This window comes from Periplaneta americana, chromosome 7 (genome assembly GCF_040183065.1).
Source record: "Periplaneta americana isolate PAMFEO1 chromosome 7, P.americana_PAMFEO1_priV1, whole genome shotgun sequence".
NCBI classification, from domain to species: domain Eukaryota; kingdom Metazoa; phylum Arthropoda; class Insecta; order Blattodea; family Blattidae; genus Periplaneta; species Periplaneta americana.
This window is the reverse complement of record NC_091123.1, coordinates 33,286,632-33,313,390: the sequence shown is the minus strand read 5'-3', so window position 1 is coordinate 33,313,390 and position 26,759 is coordinate 33,286,632. Positions and strand designations below refer to the sequence as shown.

The 26,759-nt window shown below is 34.5% G+C and overlaps 2 protein-coding genes across 4 annotated transcripts in view; one reads left to right on the top strand and one right to left on the bottom strand.

Annotated features, from left to right (window-relative positions):
* The window catches only part of LOC138703043 (uncharacterized), an 825,197-nt gene that overhangs the window by 473,555 nt on the left and 324,883 nt on the right, over nucleotides 1-26,759 (bottom strand). The gene's annotated exons all lie outside the window — the stretch shown is intronic.
* LOC138703044 (angiopoietin-2) overlaps nucleotides 1-26,759 on the top strand; it is a 412,233-nt gene that overhangs the window by 73,517 nt on the left and 311,957 nt on the right. The gene's annotated exons all lie outside the window — the stretch shown is intronic.

The following is a 26,759-nucleotide window of genomic DNA, read 5'->3' as shown; positions in this document are numbered from 1 at the left end:
TATATATATATATATATATATATATATATATATATATATAGCGGAAAATTTAATTTACCGAGAACAATTTGTAAAGAAATTGTCCTTATGGCTTTTAAGTCATCTATTCAAATTTTGAAATATCATTTCTATAACCATAGCACATACTTGCAATTATTATACTTTTGTTGTATGTTCTCTAACTTCATGTTTATATCCTTCTTTTTTATTTAAAATTATTACATTTTGTTAGTAATACTTTGTCATTTTAGGCAGGCCATTATGATGGCAAGTTTCGCAAATTAAATTAATAATTATTATAACAGATCTTTATTCAACAATACAGTGTAATAGTTACGAAAATACAAAATAAACATTTTCATAACATAGTTCATATATTTAACGTATTATTATGACTATTACACTCTTACTACGTCATACTACTTTTGACCAATAAAACGGTACGAAAGAACGTATTTCAACCAATCATGGCTGCTTATCGCACAATTTTATCGCGTCCCTAGCATTTGTTTAATTTTATCGCGTCCCTAGCATTTGTTTAATTTTATCGCATCCCTAGCATTTGTTTCTTTGTTTGCCAACATTTGAAACTGCGCTGGTCTGGACGTCAAAAATATATATAAAATTACAAACCACTCCAGTCGATGCACAGCAGTTTTAAATATGACTCGCATTGGCATTCAAGAACAAGAATTAATAAAAATCACTGATCATACCTATGCATCTTCTGAAATCCGATTTACAAATAAATGAAGAGCACCATTCGGAAATCCTAAATAAGTTGAATACACCATGTAGGCCTAAATCAACGAGTTCCACTTCTATTATGCACACGTCCAATATAACATCAATTGAACCACCAACCACATTCAAATTTGAAAATTGTACATTCAATAATTATTCCTTTTAAAATTATTCATGTTTATTTTTTATGTCATCGTCGTTAATTAAAACTTTTCTAACACTTGTGTATATTAGTTAGGTTATGTTATAGCTTCTGCTCTGAGAGGATAAAAAGAACTTCTGCTATATGATATTATGGATAGTCACGTATCAGAGATTGTTTAATATTAAGATTTATTGAATAGTAATCATTACAGTGTCTGTATAAAGACACTACTGCCATCTAGCATGCATCTAGCGTAATATTTGTAATGTTGAGATGGTACAATAATACATTTGGAGACAGTTGTATTTTCGTAAATCAATTAATATTTTATTATATTGGAGTACTTCGTTACTTCTAATCTTTATATACTTTCTTCTAATCGTGTAATAGTCAATTAAATCCCACTCGAGTTTTGATTTTCTCTAGATAAATCAAAACGTCTAGTGAGATTACTGTTGATAATTTTATGATTGTAAACTACGCATTAGTTGATTATGTGATAAGAAGTAATACCTATTCATAGTTTTAACAAATATATAATTCTTTCTTTGTAATGAATTTGTTGACTCGCTTTCGATAATATCGTGATTAGATGGAATCCACTACATCACCACTATTTTCTCTCTCTCTGTCTCTAAAATACGCATTCAGAAATTGTACAATCAAATGATATAGATACATGAGACTACTAAGTGAAATGAATTTTTAAAATTAGTATCAATCTTGGCGAATCATGGAAAGTAATAAATGTCAGATAGAGTATTGAGATAGAGAAATTTGTGCAGACATCACGGTGTATCCAAAAGACTTGACATATCTATCATCGGGGGGGGGGGGGAACTAAATTCTTATTCTATGATCGCAGATGCACTTCGATCCAAAAATCTAGATGTTCACGAGGAAGTTCATTGTATTGCTGATGGTGAGAGCAATCGTAGGGTCGATATCATACCTATAAATGGGAATAAACAGACAGCCGAAATAATTGATCCTACGATGAGATTTGAAATCTCAGCCACTCAACCATCTGAAGTGAACGAAGAGAAAAACAAAATCTACGAGCCCACGATTCAGTACCTATCAGCGAAATACTAACATTGAAAAAAAAAGAAAAAATCACAGTTACCTGTCTCTTCTTCGGAGCGAGAGGCACAATTCCGAGGGGAAAAATACAAGCTGAAGAGGGATCTTCAAGATGCCATCGTCACCACCATAATAAAATTTGCTGTAGCAATATTTCGCCAGCATCTTTACGGTGTACACTCAATTTAAATTGTACTTGGTTCTATTTTTTTCTTATGTCTTAATCTCTTTTGTTTGAAACTTGCTTATATAATTTTTCATTTTAAATTTTATTGTGAGCTATTCTGTGTCGCAAGGCAAACCCAAAATATTGGGTCAGACTAATAAATTAAATTAATACTGCATTTCTCTTGGAGCCATAACGTTCAAAACACATAAAACAATATTTAACTTACCACAACCAACAGCGACTGACTCTTAACATTACAACTAGGCAACGTTGCTTAAGCGCAAATCATTCGTGTTGTTCTGGACGGCTAAAAACCCGCGACTTCCATGAACTACAGTAAGTCCCATGAAAAGATGTATAGCACAATAACTAAAAATCCATTGATAAATAGACACAAACCTCAAATAACATCTCTTCTGAGTGGTTCTTTAAAAAAATTATTTGCAACACCCACATAGGCTAAATATAAATCCGTGTTCTGTTCGCCATCTAGTTACCAGTTCTTGTAATTAGAAGTGATATTAATTTTAGCAGTTTGTTACGCTGATTTACGACTGCAATATACTAAGAAAGTTAATGCGCCTCGTCTTTTTCTTGCACGTAGTGAAGTCAAAAGAGACTATTACTGATACATAAACCAGTGTAATGAATGTTCACATGACTAATTGTTTAATTACATACATTACGTAAACACACGGCAATACCCTGCAATTTGGATGCAAGACAGCCAGCACTAACACTAGATCTAGTACCACCCAAGGAAAGTGTGAGGATAGTCTTTACAATGCTTGCATGTGCCAGCAGACTGCTTCATCTTATTTTCTCTAGCAGCAAACATTTCAGGTGCTTATTTTAAAAGTAGCCTAAATTAAACGTAATTTAATCGATAATGGTTCTCTATGTGAAGCCAATATTTGTATGGGCATAAAATTAAAAGGCCTTCCATGCCCAGGAAATAATGTGAGACTTCTTACGGATAAATAGTTGTTATTTAACTTTTATTCGTGGAGTTTTATTTCTCGTTGTATTTATTCCGTTACTTATCGTTATTTTTAAAATATCTTACTACCGTTGAAAAGAGGAATAATAATAATAATAATAATAATAATAATAATAATAATAATAATAATAAACATGGTACTACTCAAGGAAATCAAATCATACTACAAATGTAGCAACCTTTTCAAGTCCTGAAAGAGCATAAAATATTATGTAATGAGCTAGAGAAATTTTTACAATCTGCAAACGATGCTGTACCCAATGGACCTGACATAACCATTCTTAAGAAAACAAACAGGGAAGTTCAGTTAATGGACACCGCAATTCTACTAAGCCGTAACCCGTACAACGCAAATAACGAAATCAGAAAATATTATCGTTTAATACAAGAGCCTAAAAAAACTTCGGCATTATCACACTCATCACTTATAGCAACACCAATAGAGTAGTCACAAAATAGACAGTATTAGGCCTATAATATCTGGACGGCTTATAAGCACAACAACCTGCTTCAAGTCACATTAGCGGACACCTATCATATTTTAAGACTCATTCTGTGGAAATCATGTTGTGTTTTGGAGTGCCCGTATAAAGAAAACTGTGTCAGTTTTTATTATTTTAATGTTATTCAACGACGCTGTATCAATTGAGTGGATATATATCTTCGAATTTTCTATTACAATTATATTTCATTCATTAAGGTTATGATAATATCTTTATTTTGTCAGCGTCTTCCTTTCAGTTAATTTTTTTTTCCAAGTGTGTTCCGCGGAGCTGCTGGCGAGCAGATGCTAGGGGTTCTTTGAGTCCATAATGGTTTTTAAATTTTATTTTATAGGCCTACTTAGAGGATGTTACTGTAAAATAAATACACAAATCATGAAAATGTGAATCAATAATATCAAATAACACTAATAATAATAATAATAATAATAATAATAATGATAAATTATCATTTTATTAAATATACAAAACGGAAAACAATATTTCTAATAAATTTATCACTAGATTCCCTGCGTGTATGTCCACCAAAGCAAAATACCGAAATGCTAAATGTAGAAGCAGAAATGAGGCTATAACTTTCCGCCATAAAACCAAATATAAAAAGAATCTGCAGCTTGCAAAATAAACACATTCGATCCACTGAACGGAATTGTTAAAATACTTGCTTTCACGTGTTTGTTAATTATTAAATACTAATATATATATATATATATATATATATATATATATATATATATATATAAAATAAATTTTGCATCATAAAGATGATTGTTTTTTTTATTTCAAATTCTTATAAAATTCCATACTACTAATTATAACAAATCTGTAACCTACTTACTTACTTATGGCTTTTAAGGAACCCAGAGGTTCATTGCTGCCCTCATATAAACCAGCCATCGGTCCCTATCCTGAGCAAGATTAATCCAATCCCTACCATCATATCCCACCTCCCTCAAATTCATTTTAATATTATCCTCCCATCTACGCCTCGGCCTCCACAAAGGTCTTATTCCCTCCGGTCTCCCAACTAACATTCTATATGCATTTCTGGATTCGTCCATACGTGCTACATGCTCTGCCCATCTCAAACGTCTGGATTTAATGTTCCTAATTATGTCAGATGAAGAATACAATGCGTGCAGTTCTGCGTTGTGTAACTTTCTGTAACAGTTTCAATTTTTCAGTTACACCCACTTCAATAAATAGACAATGATAATAATAATAATAATAATAATAATAATAATAATAATAATAATAATAAGGTAAAGGTATTCCTGTCACATGCCATGAAGCCACTTGGGGGCATGGAGGTAGAGCCCCTTGCTTTCCATGACCTCGGTACTAGAATGAGGTGGTATGGTCGGCACCTCGCTCTGACCGCCTTTTACCCCCGGGAAAGACCCGTGCTCAATTTTATAGGAGGCTGAGTGAACCTCGGGGCCGTTCTGAAAGTTTGGCAACGAGAAAAAATCCCGTCACCACTCGTGGTCGAACTCCGGACCTTCCAGTCCGTAGCCAGCTGCTCTACCATCTGAGCTACCCGACCGCCAATAATAATAATAATAATAATAATAATAATAATAATAATAATAATAATAATAAAACAAAACTACAGGTGTTAAAGGGATTCCGCGGTGGAAACAGTTAAAAAAACACTGTCTTACATTATACAGATACGAGTAACTTGTGGGACTTCACTGACATTGAGTTAGCACGATGCTGAATCTCTAACTAAGAGAGAACACAGGACTCTCTGCTAATCGGAAGTTAACCTACTGATGATAAAACGAGAAAATGACGACGGCGCAGATTGCTATTGGAAATACCGTCTATTCTATCCCATGGCTATTTTTGTAAGAGGCGTAAGCATTGCCGCCTTGCACTATACATATCCGTACGAGCTTGCGATTGTATCTTGTCCTGTCTGCAGTATAAGGAGGTGTACATTACTCTCAACTTACCCACAACGCACATCACAGAGAACTAAATCTAATTTAATTGTACAGCTTTTATCTCAACCATTATTACAATGGGCGGGGAGTGAATTATAGAATATTGCTACTTTAAAGAGGCCGACTTGAAGACAATAACGTTTGCATGCTCAAAGATAAATCGTACATATTAACTTCTCCCCAGAGATATTTAATTTTGTTAAGAGCGCAATTTAAGTGGATGTTAAATATTTTAAGAAAATGGTATTAATTTAACTGTAAGTAGTAAATATTTACTTCTTTCATATCGTATGTAGTTCACCAAATAAGTTATTGATAGTCAAATTATGAAACAAGAAAAGTAAGTCAAGTGACTGTCAACATCGTTCAGTGATCGTTATCGCCAGTGTCAGCACCACCATCTGATCACAACCAAAGAAGCCTTAACGTAAGGCTACCAAGGCCTGTTCTGTGTCTCAAATTTGGTAATTCCATCTTCTTTCAGCCTTTCAGAAGATCTTCCTCACATACAGCAGATAGATCCGTACTGTAATACCTCTTTGCCTCTTTAGATAATATATAATCCTCCATTCTCTCCACATGAATCTTCCATTTAAACAATATTGATAAGTAATTGATTAACTAGCGGACTTACTCGTGTTAATTATGTAAGTCTGTGCAGCTTACAGCTGTTTCGGTGCTTCATCACACCATCCTCAGAGCCTACTAGATCTCGGCGTCATCTAGTACTTCATTGCATGTTGTGTGGGTGCGTTTGATTGTTGAAAAGTGGAGTCAAATAGTGCGTGTGTACTGAAATTGATCTGTGTGTTGACTCCACTGTTGACACTATTTGACTCCACTTTTCAACACTTTTCAACAATCAAACGCACCCACAAAACAGGCAGAGAAGTACGAGATGATGCCGAGATCTAGTAGGCTCTGAGGATGGTGTGATGAAGCACATAAACAGCTGTAAGCCGCACAGACTTAGATAATTAACACGAGTAAGTCCGCTAGTTAATCAATTACTTGTATTCAAGTGTTAAAAGTAGTGTACGCAAGATTCAAAATGGAATATTGATAAGTTCCGTCCATTACGTTAGTTACTTGGAATTTCATCTCTCATAATATGATGGTTACATTCCTGCTCGCGGAATGTATATCCATCCAGTAAGAAATCTGAGGAACCTCAGTTGTTGTACTACTATTTTTTTTTCTTGCGCAAGGCCCACAATTCTGAATCAATACACAAGAGACGTTTTCGCTCTTATTTTATAACTGAGTCTCATATCAATTCTTATATAGACCCTAACCCGCTATTAGTCATAAAACCGCATTTCAAGGTGTTTCCATTCTTATTTTGTCTCTTTCCGTTAATCATCCAGCATTCCGAGCCGTAAGCAGTGAAAAAATTGCTAAAAGTTTATAAGATTCTAAAATAGCTTCTATTTTGAAGTTTCTTTATAACTTTCGCGTTATTGTGAAAAAAGGAGATGGAACTTATTTAATTTGTCAGAACAGAAAAGTCAAACATTACAAAATCTTTGAACTCAATTAACAGGCGTCTTCCACTGGTTTATGCATACAATAACTGATATTCATCAGTGTTATATGAGAGTGTCATGTCGGCCTCGGTAGCGCAGTTAGTATAGCGCTGGCCTTCTGTGCTCGAGGTTGCGGGTTCCATTCCGGCCCAGGTTGATGGCATTTAAGTGTGTTTAAATGCGACAGGCTCATGTTAGCAGATTTACTGGCATGTAAAAGAACTCCTGCGGGGACAAAATTGCGGCACACCGGCGACGTTGATATAACCTCTGCAGTGCGAGCGTCGTTAAATAAACCATAAATTAATTAATTATGAGAGCGTCATCAATTTGACGAAAGCGCTACACAATATGTCCTAAGGATTCATAGCCAGCTCGTATTTATAAAGCACACAAACTGCACTACATTCCTACAAAATTACCATTTCGGAGATCCATTCCTATTAAATAACCACTTCTCTCCGTTCCCTTAAACCTAAGTTTGTAAAAATAGTTTTAATACATCCTGTAGGATAGGATAATTATCAGGACTTCAATAAAATGGACACATAAATGTAAATGGACACATAAATTTAAATCGTTCAAGTTGCTATGCAATTGAGGAAGAAATCGTTATTACGTTATTCAACTGTTCATTATACATTAATGAGCAACTACAAAATGGAAAGTGGCCTACACAAGTAACGCTGCATTAATGCATGCTTTCCTAATGATTTCATTTTGTTCTTCTTACTCTATTTTGATCTCTATTACATTAACACAATCATGCATCAGTACAAACAGACATTTCATAACACAAATGCCAAGTCGTTCCCATTGGATATTTGCAAAATGAGTTAGAATGGAACTCCTAACGAGATCACTTTGCTGTATAGAAAAGTATAACAGATTCCCACTAACAATCCATTGTTGCGCTCTCTAGTACTTCATTATTTTATTCATTCGTAATTACCTTTCCCTATTGTGGCCTGTCAATAGCGTTTCCGGATACAAATTCAGACGATCCAGGTTCGATTCTTGGCGAGAAAGTATTTGTTTATTTACTTCCCATAGCAACTGCGTGTATTTTGCACTTTATTTGTCTGAAGCGACCGGTTGCGATATGCAAACAACATAGTAGGAAACTGTTCAAAGCTCGTTACGGGTTAAAAACTAAATAATAATAATAATAATAATAATAATAATAATAATAATAATAATAATAATAATAATACACTTCGAATCTTCAAATCCCTTTGAAAAAGTTACCGTTTAGAAGTACATTAAATTATGTAAATCACAGTAGCTCTTTTCTCTGACAAAAATGTTTTGTACCACACTGCCTACCGGTATATAATTTAATTTATCAGTTCATCTTATGGAAGAACGAACATTAAGAAAAGGAAAGATAAACTGTTTACAGCCGTTCTGGACAAACTGTTTTATTCTCCCCCCCCCCCCACCACAAAAATCACGATAGTTTTTTTTTTCAAGTGGTTACATTTCACATTTCATTTGTATCATTCCCAGTTGAACAAACTCGTATGAACAAGATCTGTCCAATAGTTTAGGAGAAATTTTTTGTACAGACATGTCAAAAATAGCTTTTTGGTATCTTGGATACGGAAAAAAGTACATTTCCGCGAAGATTTCTTTTGAAAGATCACAATACTTTTATTTTGTACTTGCAATAATAAGAGAATTACGGGGAAAAAAAAACGGTAAACAGCGATATCATCCCCAATGCCATAAATATAACAGATACAGTATTCTTGAAACAATTCAATAACCTGGGGAAAGTTGTAACAATTACAAGCATAGTAATATAGGCTTGGCCACTGCTTACGGGTAGTTTTCGAATTGTTTTTGTAAGGTCATAAGAATAAACACAAAATAAACTATATGAATAAAAGAAAACTTACCGTATTGTGTGAAATTTTCTCATTTTCATTACTTCCGAAAATAATTTGTATTGAATGGTCCCCTTTACATAAGTTAGCTACTGAATACGGGTTCATTTTATTCAGTGATTTATTTTATGACGCTTTATCAACTGCTATGGTTATCTAGCGCCTGAATGATATGAAGGTGACAGTGCCAGCAAAATGAGTCCAGGATCCAACCTCGAAAGTTACCCAGCATTTGCTCTTAATGGGTTGAAGGAAAACCACGGAAAAACCCTCAACCAGGTAACTTGTCCCAACCAGGATTTGAACTCGGAGCCGCTCGTTTTATGGTCAGACATGCTAACCTTTACTCCACAGCGGTGGACACGAGTGGAGTTTTATAAGCTGTGGAATGAGAACGTAACTTTATTATTGATGAATTTCATGTTGTTACGATTAATTTTCTGTGTTGTAGTTTGATGAACCATGCCGCCCGTATTTTCTGTGTAGACTTTATCAACGCCGGGAGAATTTTAACGCCAATCTCATTGCTGAGCGGATCTCTGTTGTCATAGTTGTGACTTGCAAGTTCACATTCTTTCATTGTTCTCGGCGTTCAAATAGAATGTGTAATATCGCCACGAAAAAGTGACAAAACATTGGCATGACAGGAAAATTATTTACTCGTTTTAAAATCGTGTCCTGTTTCAATATTCTTCCAAGGTTCTACAGTCTCTTCGTCTGCACAATAGTTCCGCTTTTGAAAAAAATCTCCATAGAAAATACAAATTGATTAATCTAAAAATAGGTCATTGTTCATAAAACGAAAGAACAAGACAACATGAAATTCGTCAATTGTTTCGTTCTCATTCCTCAGCCTACGGAAATCCACCCGTACCCAGTGACCAATGTTATGTAATGGAGACCATTTATCACAAGTAAACAAGATAACTAAACTGATCACAATAAAGTTTCTTTTATTGATATAGTTCACTTTGTAATAGGCCTATTATGGCCTCAAGAAACCACCCATAATCAATGGCCGACTCTGTACATAACGTTTGCAGAACAATGAGGCTGTTCCGAGAGTGAATGACATACAAAGAACCTTGTTGCTAATGTGTTATGACAAGAATTCTTAAAAAACAAACAAACAAACTTACATTTTGTGATACTACGTCACCTTAAGAAAATAATAGAGTCGTATTCGTACTTCGACAAATGAATTACAGCTCTTCACTGAATACATAAAAACGGAAAATGTCAGTGATCGAAATAACAATGAATAGGAAGTGTATGCAGCACGCAAAAAGGAAATACCATTCAGTTTCCGAGACACGTTTGAAGGCTTCGACACTTTATTTATGAAGTGTTCAGCATGGACGTAATGAATGCAGTGCAAAAATCTGAAGGTAAACACGTCCAGTCTTCGACATACCAAAGGTGAGCTCTTTTTAAAAACCTGACACTTCCGTCTATTCGCATAGCGATCTCAGAAGTAATAGCATACTTAATGAAAATACATGTGCATTAACTTCCTACAACTGACAGTAATTTAATTGATGAAAGCTAACAGTGACAACTTCGAATAATTAAAGACAGTTCTTCTTCGACAATATTGCTGATATCGAGCTTTAAGTTTTTAATTTGGATTTCTTCGACTTCTGACATTTCTAGACATGGCTAGTCTCTTGTGATGCGACATGTGGCCTCGAATTAAACATAGCCTGTATGTATTTATTCGTAACATCTTAAAGATTTAATATTATTTTACTAACAACCTTTGTTTTCCAACATAATTATAAGAAAATATACATTTCCTTCGATATTATCATTTTTATCTGATCTAAGTTACGATCCATTTGTAGCAGTATTTGAAATGCCCGATTATACCGGTCACTTTACGGTCAATACGAGGGCTACGACTGGTAACGGGATGCAACATATTTTCCTCCAGGTTGCATAAAACATTATAAAAATACAAAGTAGGTATAGTATTGTATACATCGAAGGCTTCCAAACTTCTAGCGACTTTCATTTTAAGTACATAATATTTTTTCTAAGCGATATTTTCTTGACTTGACTAGCATAAAGCCGAGCCTCTTTCTGAGACAACACAGAACATCAGATTTAGCAACTAGGGCATTCTAAAAGTAATGGCAACATAGTTACAGTTTTACACTAAATTTATTTAGGTTACGTTTGACAATACATACTTCAAATATAGTCTTCTCTCATGTCAACAATACGTTGCCAAATTCTTGGAAGACGGCGGACTCCATCTGCAGCAGCATTTCTGGATAGCTGTCTCACTGATCAATCTAAAGCTCTTCGGATGCCAACTCTCAATTGAAAGCGAAGCCTTGCTTCCACCTAATTTGCAATAGTTCAATATGGTAAGACTTCTCTCTCACAGGCTTCTTGTAATGCTCTGAGCACTGAGCTACATGTTTTTCTCTTGCAACTCGGATTTTTATGAAGCACCTTTGTTCGTACCTTTAAGACTGTATTGTTTACTACAAATCAGAAACAGCCACTGTATTTACAAAATACGGCAACTTCGAATCTTTCAATATTGCAAATTTATTCAGAAACAATCGCTGCTCTACTACGTAGTACAAGATTTCAGTGGTCACCACTAGGAGCACTGATTTACAGCATTGTTGCCATTACTTATCAAATGCCTTAGTATATAATAACATCATCATCATGACAATTCCGATTTTACAGCTGTAGCTGCTTTTCTTCTCTTGTATTGTATTGTATTGTACTGTATTGTATTGTATTGTATTGTATTGTATTCATTAACAATCCATGGTATTCATACATGCTTAAAGCTAGAATATGGAACAAGTCAAAAAACTTAATACTATTATAAAATCTTAATTTATAGTCACAGTCTAGATGAAATATATAGACGAGATTTACAATATAGTCTACTAGTATAACACAAAGTTTTAGTATCTATTTCATGAAGTGTTATTGAATGTCATGAATTCACCTACAGAATAGAAGGCGTGAGAAATTAGGTACTTCTTTAATTTGGCCCTAAATAATTTTATGGTTTGAGTTTCATTTTTTATATCGATAGGGAGGCTATTAAACATTTTTACTGCCATATAACGCACTCCTTTTTGATAGCACGATAGACTTGCCGATGGAGTATGAAAGTCATTTTTTGACGTGTATTTATGCTATGAACTGCTGAATTAGTTACAAAGTTTTCACGATTATATACGAGGAAGATTATTAATGAAAAGATATACTGACAAGCCATGGGCATTATTTGTAGTTTTTTTAAATTAGCCCTACACGATTTCCTAGATTTGGCACCTACTATTATTCTAATTACTCTTTTTTGTAATATATTGTTACTATCTGTGGAATTTCCCCAGAATATTATTTCAAAACTCATTACCGAGTGGAAGTATGCAAAGTATATTGTTTTTAAGGTATTGATATTTACTATCTTTTGCATAGATCTAATAGCAAAACAAGCTAAATTTAGTTTGGGGGTAATTTCTTTAATATGATTTTTCCAATTTAACACATTATCGATTAACCACGTTTTCCATTCTGTCTGATTTCCTCACTCTCTAGTTTCTAATTCTCTTGTCATCATATTCATCAACCTCATCCCTAAATAATCTTCTTGGTCGTCTTCTTTTCCTTTTTCCATGGGACTTAACTGAGTAACTTCATCGGTTTCCGTCTGTTTTTCTGACGTGGCTGTACCAAGTAATCTCTGTTCTTCTCTGTACAATAAAACATTTTTATCTCCTTGCATTTGTCTTCGATTTTCCTCATTCTCACTTTGTTCATTCTTGTTAGTCTACAACATATTCTCCAATAATAATTTCTATCGCACTTATTTTTGTTTTATATATTTGTATATGATTCAATTTCTGAACCAACACGAAAATGTTTCCTCCGCTGTGACGTAAGTTGTAGCGCTTATGGGTACAAATTTTGTGGACACAAATTCGATTCCTGAAATATAAGTGAAGCTTTTCTTAATCTAAATGAGGCTAGGGCTTGTTGCATGTCTTGATATGTGTTCTGCTGTCCTAAATTGCGACCTTCGTCATGCTGTAGATATGGCCACACATTAACGCAGAGCCGCGATTCCTAATAAAGAATCATAATTCTCGCTCAATTCAAACTGTAGCAGGCCAAAGAGACAATTCATCAGAAAAAAAATTATATTGAAATTCCATTTATTTATCTTTTCATGCCATTTTTTATTCATTTATTCTTTCTTTCATTTCATCTTTCTTATGTAATTACCCGTTCAACTATATTTCTCTCTGCCAAGAATTATATTTCAGGCATTAAAATTTGTGTAATAATTTATCTCCAAACAAATACAGTAGTTCAGATTTTTCGTCTTTGTGATAAGTACAAATGATAAAATATTGAATGTGATTTCTAAGTTCAACATTTTCTTCCCGCTTTCTAATTTCTAATATTTCTATGTAGTTTTCATTTCACGTCCCCTGAAGTGAATATGTTAATCCTGAATTTTGATTTATTTTAACTAGCTAACTAGTGAGTACGAATTAAATTTATAAAACAAAAATGTTTCAAGCCACTACCGTAAGAGCCAGGCTCGTGTACGGTGTGATCTTAGTCAGAATGAAACTTTAAAACCTAAATACAGCTAAAATAGTGAGTGAATTAAAACAACTAAGCGAAGTTCAGTGAACTAGTATATTTACTATATCGGCCTACTGACCATGATCTACAAGTTTTTGCTGAAGAATCTTCAGACAATGTTGTAGCCTATGTACCCAAACAATACAGTCTTTCATATTGCATAAATGTTTTGTACCCGATGTCCTCACATACAGGACCTCCTGAAGAGAACGTGAAATTACACCAAATGCTGATACGACCATTTGCAAGACAGCACATCAGTTATCTTCAAAGTTATGTAATTTCAGTAATGCTATGTCAGTATATTTTTAGACCTATACTTTGGCTGTGAAAGCAGACTGTAAATGGGCTATGATTTGTTTGGGATTGCTTCATCTACCAGAAACACTATCTTGTTAATTCTATCCACAAACGATGTCATGCCCAACTGTTTCATATGTCAATTTATTATTATATTATTACTGCCGATGAGAAAACCATGTTTTCATATAAATTAGGAATAAAAGAAATCAGCTAAATGAATTAAATTTTACTACATATCTCCTGTGTAGTAGTAGTAGTAGTAGTAGTAGTAGTAGTAGTAGTAGTAGTAGCAATAATAAGAATAATAATAATAATAATAATAATAATAATAATAATAATAATAATTCATCTTCATTCAAACAACTGGCATGTTTATGTTATGAAGTAAGAACATTTTATATTAAAAAAAAATATGCATTAGGCTTTCATCAATAGTATTTATTACATTACAAAAAAAATAAACTGCTAACAGAAGAAAGTGAAAAAATTACTGTAGTCACAACAAAAATGGATTTTTGGGGAAATGTTGGCGAGGAAATCCTGAAGAGATTAAGTTATAAATAGAGAAATCATGGATGTGGAAAATAATATTTTAGAAGTAATAGAATAAAAAAGATTACGATCGTTTGGGCATATGGAAAGAATATCAAATCAATAGTTAGCTAAGAAAATTTTATTAGAGTGGAAGGTAGAAAGAAGAAGGGGATACCAAAAGAAAAAATGTAGGTTATGCATGTTTTCCAACGAAATATCGATATAGATTGACAGAAGATGATGCAACAGACAGAATGTTATAGAAAAATAAAACGCCCTTTTGGTAAAGGAAAACTACGTATTACAGAAAATTCTTTAATAAAAATAACAACAATTATAATATTATTAATTATTATAATGTCATAACACACTTAATCAAAGTTCAGTGTCTGGGCCTTAAGGCAAGAGATATTCCGCGGAAGAAAAGGTTTGAGATTTGCTCATTTAGAGTGCAACTAATAGCGATGGAGAGTACCTGTCTTCCAAAAATCAATTTAAATAAACAATGCACCTGTAAGGAATCGTGGACAGGCAGACAGAAGTTCTAGGAAAATTAATTGGTAATACAGCAGGTGTTAGAAAAGAAACACGGTTATTGGAGAGGAGTGCTCGATCACGATTTTATTCAAACCTGCAACATTCACGATAAGGACATTTACATGCGAAATGATAAAAATAATGTATAAACTCTCGTATTATTTGGATACGGCGAGGAGCGTTCCGCGTAATAACAAGTCCAGATCGCTTTCAGACCCGCCGGGAGCGTGGGGAGGAGACCGCTACGAAACAAGTTGCTCATCTGCCATATATTTTATCAAAGATCGCTGAAACCTTTCGCTTTCGTTTCATTTCTCGTCGGCTTATTAATGCCAAGGCTCCGAGCATTAAGACGAGCACCATGACAATGTGTTATTAATCTAAATGTGTGAGCAATCTCTCTCCGGCTGCCGTTTGTCGGCCCAGTCCGTGAGTGCGATGGATACACTTCGTGCATTGGAAATAGTCAATCGGATGGACGAAGAAACCGGACGACCTCTATGTGTAGCTGAACGAAAGCGAAAGGTCTTGGAGATCACCAATTAACAGGCGAGCAAAAGAACCTGCACGGAAATATACCGATACTCAAGAGCAAAAAACTAAGTGTATTATTATTCCCTCCAGTTACAGACAGGTTAATGAAAGGGAGAGAAAAAGAACACCGTTACGAATTTTTAATAAGCGTCAGAAATGCAAGAATTATCTAAAGCAAAAGGCTAGAGATGTTTGACCGCAGTCCTTTTTGTATATCTGCACATTTCGCACTTTAGCAAGGGCTCGGCGTAGGTATCGACCCATTAATGAAGAGCACCCATCTTTCTGCAATTTCTTCACCCTTGTCACTTCAGTGGATACTGAAAGTGAAGTTGGAACTTGTTTCAGAACACTTCTAACCTAAATCAATCATTAATTTAATTATTGTTATATTAAGATCATCTAGACCTCGAATTTTTCATTCATCATTCATCTAACCCACAGTTCCGGAGTCGTTATGTACAAATAAAGTTTTATTACCGTATATATTATAGTCAGTTGTTTTTAATTCAAACCTCCCCCCCCCCTGCAGAACCAAATTTTGGCTGCGCCACTGCGTATAATATTATTAAAGTGTGCACGGTGATGTAGTCGTTAACACGTTCGTTTTTTATTCGGTAGGTCCGGTATTATAACATCTAGGGGCCAGCTAATCTGACTTGTGTTTTACATGGTTTTCCAAGTCTCTCCAGGAGAACGCTAGGATAATCGTACTAATTACAAGGGCCACAATTCCTTCGTTCCCAATCCTATAATCGATCATAACATAATTTCAAGTCATCGCTTTCCGCGAAAGGAGGGTTATTTTTTGTCAGATAAGTATTGTAATTGGCTGAGTGTGATCCCCTGCAACTCGAAAAATCATTAGTGATAACAATTGAAGAGCGGAAAGCATTAAGAATATATATATATAATACATCATCATCTCTATTTCAATTAATCAACTTATATTTGCCTTCAACAATTAACTTTCTTTTTTCTTTAATGTATCACATCCCATTATTGTACATGTTTATTGTATTCAGGACCCTTGTGGTAACTCAAAATTCTTTGAGCTGATGTCTATAATTTAGAAATTTATTATATATATATATGAAGAGTCCACTGCAAGAATGATGGATGTCACTTTCTTGTCGAAAATGAATCAAGACTGTCAATGCATAGCTTAAGACGTAAAGAATGTACATAGAGAGTTATATGGTATTAACACTGATAATCAATGTCCAGTAATGATCGGAAAACCACAGTTAAGCTTTGAGCGCTAAGCATTTCAAACTTTCAATTGTTTCTCCTGCAAAATGTATTCCAAATGACATCCATCATTCTTGCAGTGGACTCTTCAAATGTAAATATACAGAGTGAACAATAAGTATGAAATATTGCTAATAACTTCTTAAATTTTAGTTGTACATAAAAAAGTTTTATACAAAACCATAAACCATACAATATGATACCAGTGTTCGAAAAAAGGTAGTTATTCAGGTATACAGGTGTGACAGTAAACTTAATTTTTTTAAATTGACACCGTATATTAAAATTTACATATTCCGAATCTCCATTAAATTGTACGTATGAATAAGTAGAAATTAAACCCATTTGCCTGTTTCATGTCTTTTAATTATTTATTAAACTTGTTTCGTGGACTTCAAACTTGAGACAAATAAGTATGTAAAATCATGTTTAATAGGCCATAAAACTAAACAAAACACTATGACTGACCAAACTTGACAACAGATCCTCAAAATGAGAACCATTCATAGCCAAATAATATCCAGTCTATCACGGAAACAGTCCCATGTCTTTCTCACAGTTACATGACTGAGCTGTTTCATCTCATATTTACAGTAGACTTGTTTTCGTGATAGATTCGGACATTGTTTGGCTATGAATGGTTCTCATTTTGAGCACCTGTGGTAAAATTTGGTTAGTCATAGTGTTTTGCTTACTTTTATGGCCTACTGAACATGATTTTACATACTTATTTGTCTCAACTTTGAAGTCCACGAAACAAGGTTAACAAGTATTTAAAAGATACGAGTATAAAACTGATGAATGGGTAAAATTTCTACATCTTAATACATCAAATTTAATGGAGATTCGGAATATGTAAATTTTAATATAGGGTGCCATTTAAAAAAATAAAGTTACTGTCACAACCTGTATGCTTGTACAGCTAACTCTTTTCGAACACTGATATCATATTGCCTGGTTTATCTCCAACAGCTTTTCTATAAACATTTTTCTTTTTTTTTTAACCAAAATTTAAGAAGTTATTAACAATATTCCATACTTATTGTTCAGCCTGTATATTTAACGTCTCATCATGTATATTTATAACGTAGATGTATTGGAGGCTAGTCCTCAAATCATACTATTTCGATGGGGTTTATTAACATATTTCATCTACCATTGGCGATCTCCCCTTATTAAGGCTGGTTCACAATAACCGGGGACAGAAACGACAACGAGAACGGAAATATTGTTAAAATAAATGTATTTAAATATGAGCATTAACGATTAATTTTCACGTTCCCGTTCCCTGACTCCGGAAAGCATCTCGTTAATGTGAATACTTACATTTAAATATATTTATTTTAACAATATTTCCGTTCTCATTGTCGTTTCCATTCCCGGTTTATTGTGAACCAGCCTTTAGTAGCCGAGCGTTGTGATCCACTGTTTGATAATCCCTTTCACCAACGCGTCATCGTCGTATTTACAGCGCCCAGTGGACAAGTCAACGGCAACTTCCTCGACTACCAAATATCATAGCAAATTCCAACACAAGTCAAAATAAAATGACACGTGTAACAAGCAGCAACAGTGTCTACGACCTTAAATAATGATTGAGTCAGGAAACGGTTCATTTCCATATAAACGACTATCAACCAGACGTGGAATTTCATCATATACAGCAAGCTGTCTTAAAAAACTTAAGAGAAAAACAGCTTATGCTGTAAGGCCAGGTTCAAGTACGCGCGAAAATATATGCATATTACGTAGTGCCAAACGTCAGTTCATAACCGTTAACATGCAGATATTCGCGGCATCACCTTCAATTGAAGATTAGCTATGCATTTCAACACTAACAACAATGTCACTTACGTTACGAAATTGATATTGCTTACACTAGAGTTGTGTTTCGTAAACTTTCTTGTAATGGTTCTTTTACAAGCCCAAATATATATATATATATATATATATATATATATATATATATATATATATATATATATATATATTTTAACAACTGAGTTGCATAGTGACTATCGGTGTATTTTTCATAATTATGCTGGGCATCGTCGAAACTCAGTTTGTATGTGAATTCTTACTGAAGCAAATCGGTTCCAGATGTTTTAATGATTTGTGGAGAAGGATAAACCGCGGTACAAATCTTTTTCCAAGCACTGTTTCTTCCTGTTCATTGGACAAGCGTAAATTTATATTGCAGCTGATTCAGTTTTAAAAAGTTAATTAATGCAGAAGAATGCGCGGTATTAGGGCCTATTCCAATAATTGAAATTTTAGTTATTCCTATTACAGGTTATTGAGACCCAATAGGAAGCGGGAGGTTACGGCTCCACCTTTGCGTATAATTCGCTTTAGTAGCATGGAAATGTCAGTCCTACGTAATTGCGGCCTTTAACCCCAAGGAAGACTACTGGCACCCAGGACCACAGTGCAGCCGGAAAGGTTAAGTCAACTGAAATAGTACATTATGCAACGAGCCTATAATTGTAATAATTATGACCCGAATATATTTATGAAACGAGCGCAAGCGAGTTACCATTATAGGCAAGTTTCATACGACTTTTTATGCTCGACCATATTTCTAACTTGAAATTATTCATAAGTATTCATGTTATTCTTATCTGACTGGGGAGCGGAACTGACCTTGTGCAATATCTCGTAAATTGTGAGTTGTGCGCAGACACGAAAGTATTGATTTTTTCCGAGAAACGAATGTCATTGACCTTGATATAATCTAGAGAGTAAAATAAACATTAATCTTGATATAACTTTGAAATTGATTTAGACATTGAAAAACGAGATGGCAAATTGAATTTATTTGAATATTATTTACAATTAACGCTAATTATTATAGTAACAGAACATAACCTTCTGCGACAGTATTGGATTTCCAGCCTCCGTGACGTTTCGCTACTTGTCTTTCGATTGCATATCCGAGAATAATCGATACTTGCGCTTTCATATTGCTACAATGGTGTTTTCTGATTGGTGGAACACCTGAACTTTAATGAATAGGTGTACTTTAATGAGGTCCATTAAAGGGCTGCTACCAGGAGTATAATTACTACTTTTCGGCATGGTCGAGCATAAAAAATCTATGACATCGTAAATCGAACTTGCGATCTTCGACTTTGTAGCGCAGCGCCTTAGGTACTGCGGTACCTTGTGTCCATTTCTAGATTCCTTCATAAAATGTCTATTATCATTTTTAATTTTCTACTGATTTATTTTACTGTGAAAATACATTCTGTTATCTGATGCTTTAATATCAAATATAGAGGGGATCTGCTCCTCTATTCTTTATGGAAAACATTTTGTTTAAATCTCTTTGTCTGCTTCCAATTCTCACTAATAATATTAATAATAATAATAATAATCATAATAATAATTTTCCGTGCTTCATCGCATTTTCCGCTGTCTGTATTCACACCTACGTCTCTTGTCTTCCTACAGAAGGTAGTGGCCAATTAGAGCGGCATTTAGGAGACAGACACTAGTCTGTCACAGATGATACGTCGAAGTATGGTGATTAATGACTAAGCTCTACTTCATATTGACGTCGAATAATATGAATTTTATTCTAATATATTCAAATTTTCTTAGATTTTTTTTTTTACCCAATGACGGATACCTGACTCTGCGTCTTTCACCCGAGCGTCCTCCTCTAGAAGTGACGCGCGGAAGTTGTAGTTACTTTTGCCGCCAAAGCACCGCATAATGATTATAGTTAATGGAACAATGGTGGAAAGCTGGTATTGCAAACGGGAGTTATCCAATAACGGTTACGTCGCTTGACTCTGTATCTTTCACCCGAGCGACTTTATCCAGGAGTGACGCGCATAAGTTATTTTTTCCGCAATAGAATTTACCTTGATGCATTATGGGAGGCAAACTACATAGAACCGCGAGATGGTAATAGTTAATGGAGTAATGATGGGACGCTGGTATGGGAAACCCAAATAACTGCGAAAACCTATCACCAAGCATCGTCTTTGTCAACAACAAATTCCACTTGAATCCACCGGAATTCTAAGCAGGATTACCAGCGTGGAAAGCTGATGTTTTAGCCATTCTGTTAAGAGTGTGCCGACTTTTCTTAGAATATAAAGACAATTGATATATGAATGATATGAGAAGACAAAGAGGAAGGCAGAAAATAGGAAAGATTGGAGAAAGCTGGGTTTGCAGTGAAAGACCTGCCCTTGGGCAGAACACTAAATGGAATGAATAAAGAGAATGGAAGAAGAAAAATATGGAAAATTCACAAAAGATAAAGTTGATCAACTACTGGTGCAAAAGACAACAATGTAACATTCTGTAAAGAATAAACGAAGAAGTACATTAACAAAATAGCAATGTCACACTCCATACAAAGCACTCACTAGTCTCTTCTTTAGTTCTTTTTCCAGAGGTCTGCAGAAGATGCTCATTTTTCTATTAAAAGCTTCCTTTGTCATTGCTATCCTCGTTTTTACTTCCTGGCAGCAGCTCATGTTACTGCTTATAGTACATCCCATGTATTTGAAGCTGTCCACTTGCTCTACTCCCTCATTTAGAATTCTCAAGTTTATCTTATGTATTTTTCTTCCTATGATCATGCTCTTCGTCTTATTTACATTTATCTTCATCCCATACTGCTCACAGCTGTCATTTAGCTCCAGTAGCATATCCTTTAGTATCAACTCCTTTCTGCTAACAACGCCGTATCATCAGCAAATCTTATGCACTTTATTCCTCTTCCTCCTACTGTCACTCCTCCCATGTTCTGAAAACAGTTCTGTATACATATATTAATTAATATTAAATATTAATCTTGCATACAATGCTTCAATGCTTAAAATCGAAAGAAAAGTTGAACCGTGTAGATGCACCTTTACAGTGGAAATTACGACCTCTTCCTGTCGTTTAGTACATCTTATTCTTCATAGTGTGGATGTGGATCTACATTTCACACTTGGCTGGTTCTATTGACATTACTATCAACCTCATTATCATCAGCCTCTGGTTATTATTATAATGAACATAAATACAGGTTTGTAGGCAAGAAAAAAAGCCAGTGCATTGTGTCAAATGTTTGCAGACATCTCGGGGCGTGGCGGGATTCTCTGCAAAATGTCGGTATTTCCCCTTGATAATGGATTTGGGAGGCTGCCAGACAAGCTAATAAGGTGGAAACACAACACCTCTATAGAGCACGGAGAGTGAAAGTGTCAGCTATGGACCTAAACAGTGCTAATAAAAGTGGAAGTTGTCGAAATCGTTTAACCATTTTTCGCTCCAGTTCTGATCGCATTATAGCTTGCAGCCAAACATCAAACAGTATCATAGGAACTCTGATATATCAGAGCTTTCAGTTATTTAATAACAGTCGTAAAAATTAAATAACAGTACTATCTGAGCAGGGAAAGCTGGACGGAGAGGAAAAGAAAACAGACGACAACACTTGGACATTAGCATATAATGCGATTCCTCGAAAGCAAGTAAATAGCCTATAGATGGTATAGCGCACGCCTGCTAACATGTCTAATTGCCATACAACAGCATGTCCTTGAGCTTCTGCCTTATTTGCAATATATATATATATATATATATATTTCCACAATGGGGAGCGGAGGGCGACCATTCCACATGAAAATATTTATCGTGATATCTAGGGCTAGGATTTTTATGAAATTGTATCTTTTTTTTTTTTTCTAGTAAGCCAGAAACAGCTACTTTAGTATTTATATGTTATGAGATAAACTGAGTGTTTTAAGACATATTTGTTAGGGTATTTTTGTTTGCATTTTTTGCTGTTTTAACTCATAAGAGCATCTTTTGTTTTATTCTGTAATTTTTTAGGTATTTTCATTTAATTTTGGCCATAAATCCCCATTATTAATGTAAAATAATGTTTATATCTTTTGATATTTTCTCTACATATTTTGTCCATTAATCCCCATTATTTTGTATAATATTTTAATCGTTTTTCTACACAAATATTGCTCTTTTAACGTAGTACACCCCATGTAATGGATCAGTTCAACCACCCCTTCAATATAGACTACTCTATACCTGCTAATTCCGGATAAGAGTGGCTTTGTGGTATACTACATGGAAACTACATCAGGTAAAATAATTACATTAAAGTATAAATACTACTTAGAAAAAATTATGCAAAATTAAATAAACTTAAATGTTGGTACTAGAATTTAATTTAATTACTAAAGTCCCGTCGCTCTAATTTCCGGCAGCTAATCGCGTTGCAGGTCGGCTATATTTAAACGTGTGCGTCTTGTGATTCGCTGATTCAATTCCTAAGGCTCGATAAATACTTAATATAATCGCCCGCCATTTTAGCTCTTTCGTTGGCGTTCGCAGAAAGCACACGAAGACGTTATTTGCCTCTCAATTATTTGCTGAATTACATTGCGTTTGATTTATTATCATAGGAGCTACGACATGATAATGTTTAACGGTGTGGCAAATAGATTCCTCGCATGGTAGCTCGGCAACGTAAGAACAAAAATGGCGAACAATACTACCTATCTAGACTTTATAGAGTCTTCACTTTCTAAGACGTAAGCAAAGAGGAGTCACGCCGGAAATAACAGCGTCGGGACTATAGTATAAATATTAAGTAGTACAAAAGCTCTTTTCCTTGTACCTAAGCCAATTATGTAAGATCAATTTTAGGGCATTTTAAGGGCATTTTTGAAAGATTTTTAGGTCATAAATGCATTGTTTAGGACATTTTTTCATGATTTATAGGTCATCAAAATCCTAGCCCTAGTGATAACCCCCTTAGCTAGACGCATTCTCACCCTTACCAGCTCCGAACTCAAGTTCATATGAAAAATCCCAGGCCAGACCGGGACTCGTAACAGGCCCAAGACTGACCACTCAGACACCGCAGGGGATGTTCTGTATTTTATGTCTATACTTCGTTCCATATTGTCTGACAGAAGAAGTAAACATTGCCGGCAGAGGAAGAGAGAAGTATAATTGCTACTCAACCAATGGCAGAGGTCTCAATCCACGTTAGTCTTGAAGCTGGGCGGGAGTAGAACGCTTCAGACCGCCCAACTTAAAGTCAAAGCCTGGAGTGAGATCTCTGGCATTTGTTTAACAGCAATTATTATACTTCTCTCTTCCTCTGCCGATAATGTTTAAATTTCCTGTCAGACAATATGAAACGAAGTATAGAACCAGGAAGTTCATGCATTTGCATATTTTTGCCACTGACTAAATTATTATTGTTGATTAATTATCTTTATGAATCATAAATATTTTAAGCGTATAAGTTTTCACTCCCTTGTAGCTAATGTTACTGGCTTCTTTTATATAATTATCTGTCTGCTGTGGAGATCTATATCCGCAGTTTGAGGGGAGGTTTCGACATGAGTTCATTAACAATTACCTTGTAAGCACATTATTTTCTTTTCAAGTAATCAACAGGAGTTAATAAAATCTCATTGGCTATGAGCAAATTACCATACGCACGGCAACAGGATTTTTTTTTTTTTTTACTGAGGACGCCAGGTAAGGGTTTAAATTGAAATTGCTACCAGAAACAGATATTCTGCACATAACTAATAATTGAGGACCGTTTTTGCAAAACTTGCTAACTGTAAAATCTAAATGTTATAGGAAACACAAAAAAACGGAAATAACTGCAAGTTTTCCTATATCTCTCATATAGCAGAAAGCAAGTTTTGAAAAAACGATCACACTTTGATACACTACTGTGAAGGAAATAATACGATTTTCCTAAGAAGCCTTTAGCATCATGTTAACTAATCCACCAAAATCTCAATTTTGAAAATTTTGCAGTTAGCAAGTTTTGCAAAAACGGTCCTCAATTAATTTCTCTTAGGAAATCACTCTCCCTTACGAACTTCATCTTTTGAAATACATTTTCAAGATGCAGAGGGTCACAAATCAGGAAAATACTCCAGTAGAGAAAATGAAGATGAGACCAACCGACAACATTCTGAAATTTGACGCGCTACGGAACTGAATTGCGCCCGTTAACATACTATGGCGTTCGAGTTATTATTACGCAAACTGATATAGAGGTCGAAGGAAGTGATATGGATTAGGAATCAATGTCTGGTTACGCCCCTGTTACGACTTATAAGTCAAAGCAATTATTAAAATGCTGCGTAATTAGGCAATCCCTAATGAATAATCCAGCTGTACGGACACCAATATGGCGGCACTAACTATACGCACAAAGATAATGTGATTACGAGCGATTACAACATAGGCTTAGACGTTACTAATGATTGCTACACTCTCCAACTAACGACACAGAGAGCAAACCACAGGAAACTAGCATCTGGTTATCAATATGTAGATCATGATTCCCATTATTTATGTACCTTTATTAAGAGTGGTCTAATTTATTTAGAATTAAGTTGTATAAACAATTAACCTCATATTAAGACATCAAATTAATCTACAATTATACTTAAGTGCGAATTTTTGTTTGTATAAATACTAACTTTAGGTTATTTCATCTTTAACTTAGGCCTAAATGTAGCTAACTGACATATCTTCTCAAGTCAATCATAATAAATTAAGTTCACAGAAAACATTTTCTTATAAGTGAAATGGTTAGTGCAGTTTATTTTCACTGTATTTAGTCTTTTGTTAATTTCTAAGTTCCGAATGTGGTAAAATGATGTTATAGCCTACATCTTTTAATATTTTCTCTAGGTTAAGTTAAATTACAAATTAATATATATTTATTTCCAATTTTTTTTATTATTTTCATCTGATGGTGATATAAATTTCGCCATACTTCTCGTGTTTTTCAGAGAAAGAAATCCGTTCATTGAACTCGATGGCAACAATTTAAAATGCGATTTCGGTTACTAAATTTATAGCGGAAGAACTTGAACAAAGGTTACGTCCTCAGTTACAGCCACAAACAAGACAAAACCACGCTCTGAATTCAGTGTTCATGATCCTCCTCACACGTTTAGAGACGCATATTCAGGAGGCGGTGATGATTATGTTTTCTCTCTAATTGGCGAAACAGTCGAAAATCAAGTAGCGTTAGACAGAAATGTCATTCATGTTTAGCGATGTTCCCACATATTTTACTGAAAATATCAATTAGTATGAAATCTAATTTACATGTTCTTACGTTAATTTCATACAATATAATTATGTAGAAACTATCCTCGAGTTATTTACTATTCACCATTGTCATTCAAAACTTCATGACAGAGATATCATTGTCACTCTGCATTCATTTCCCTACAATTAATTACAGTCACCGCGATTCAAAGACATACTGATTTAAACTATCACTGACTACATTGTTACTTTTTTCTTTAGACATCATCCTGATTGTGCTGTATTTTAATTGTCTCGTAATAATCTCTTTCTATTATCTAATATTATTTGAAATATATTAACATTCTATGTATTTTAGTTTAATTCTGCTACACAGTTTATTTCAGTGTTTAATTAATAGTTCATAGTATTTTGTTGTTTAATTTGTAAATAACTTTTGTATACATGTAACTCTCATCTAAATCAAATTGTTGGATTCTTTGTAAGTTCATGCATATGTATATACACTTTTTGCTGGTTGAGTGGAAGAGAAGGCCTTACGGCCTTAACTCTGCCAGCTAAAATAAATCATTATTATTATTATTATTATTATTATTATTATGATTCGATATGCATTTTATAAATCAGGATACATTAATGATTCCATTGAATGGTTTGAAGTGCGAACAGTACGCTTTTCACATACCAGGAAACTTTTGCGACATTTATGGAGGTTCTTTTTATATCAGGTGCTCATGGTGCACAGTTAAGCTTTGTTTTGTTCACTTTATGAATGCTGATGACTTGCACTTTGCGCACTGTAGCATTTTTGTCCATTAAGACTGATAAATCAGCAAATATGTTAATATATATTGATGTCTTTGAAGTTCACACTTCGAATTTGTACCTCCA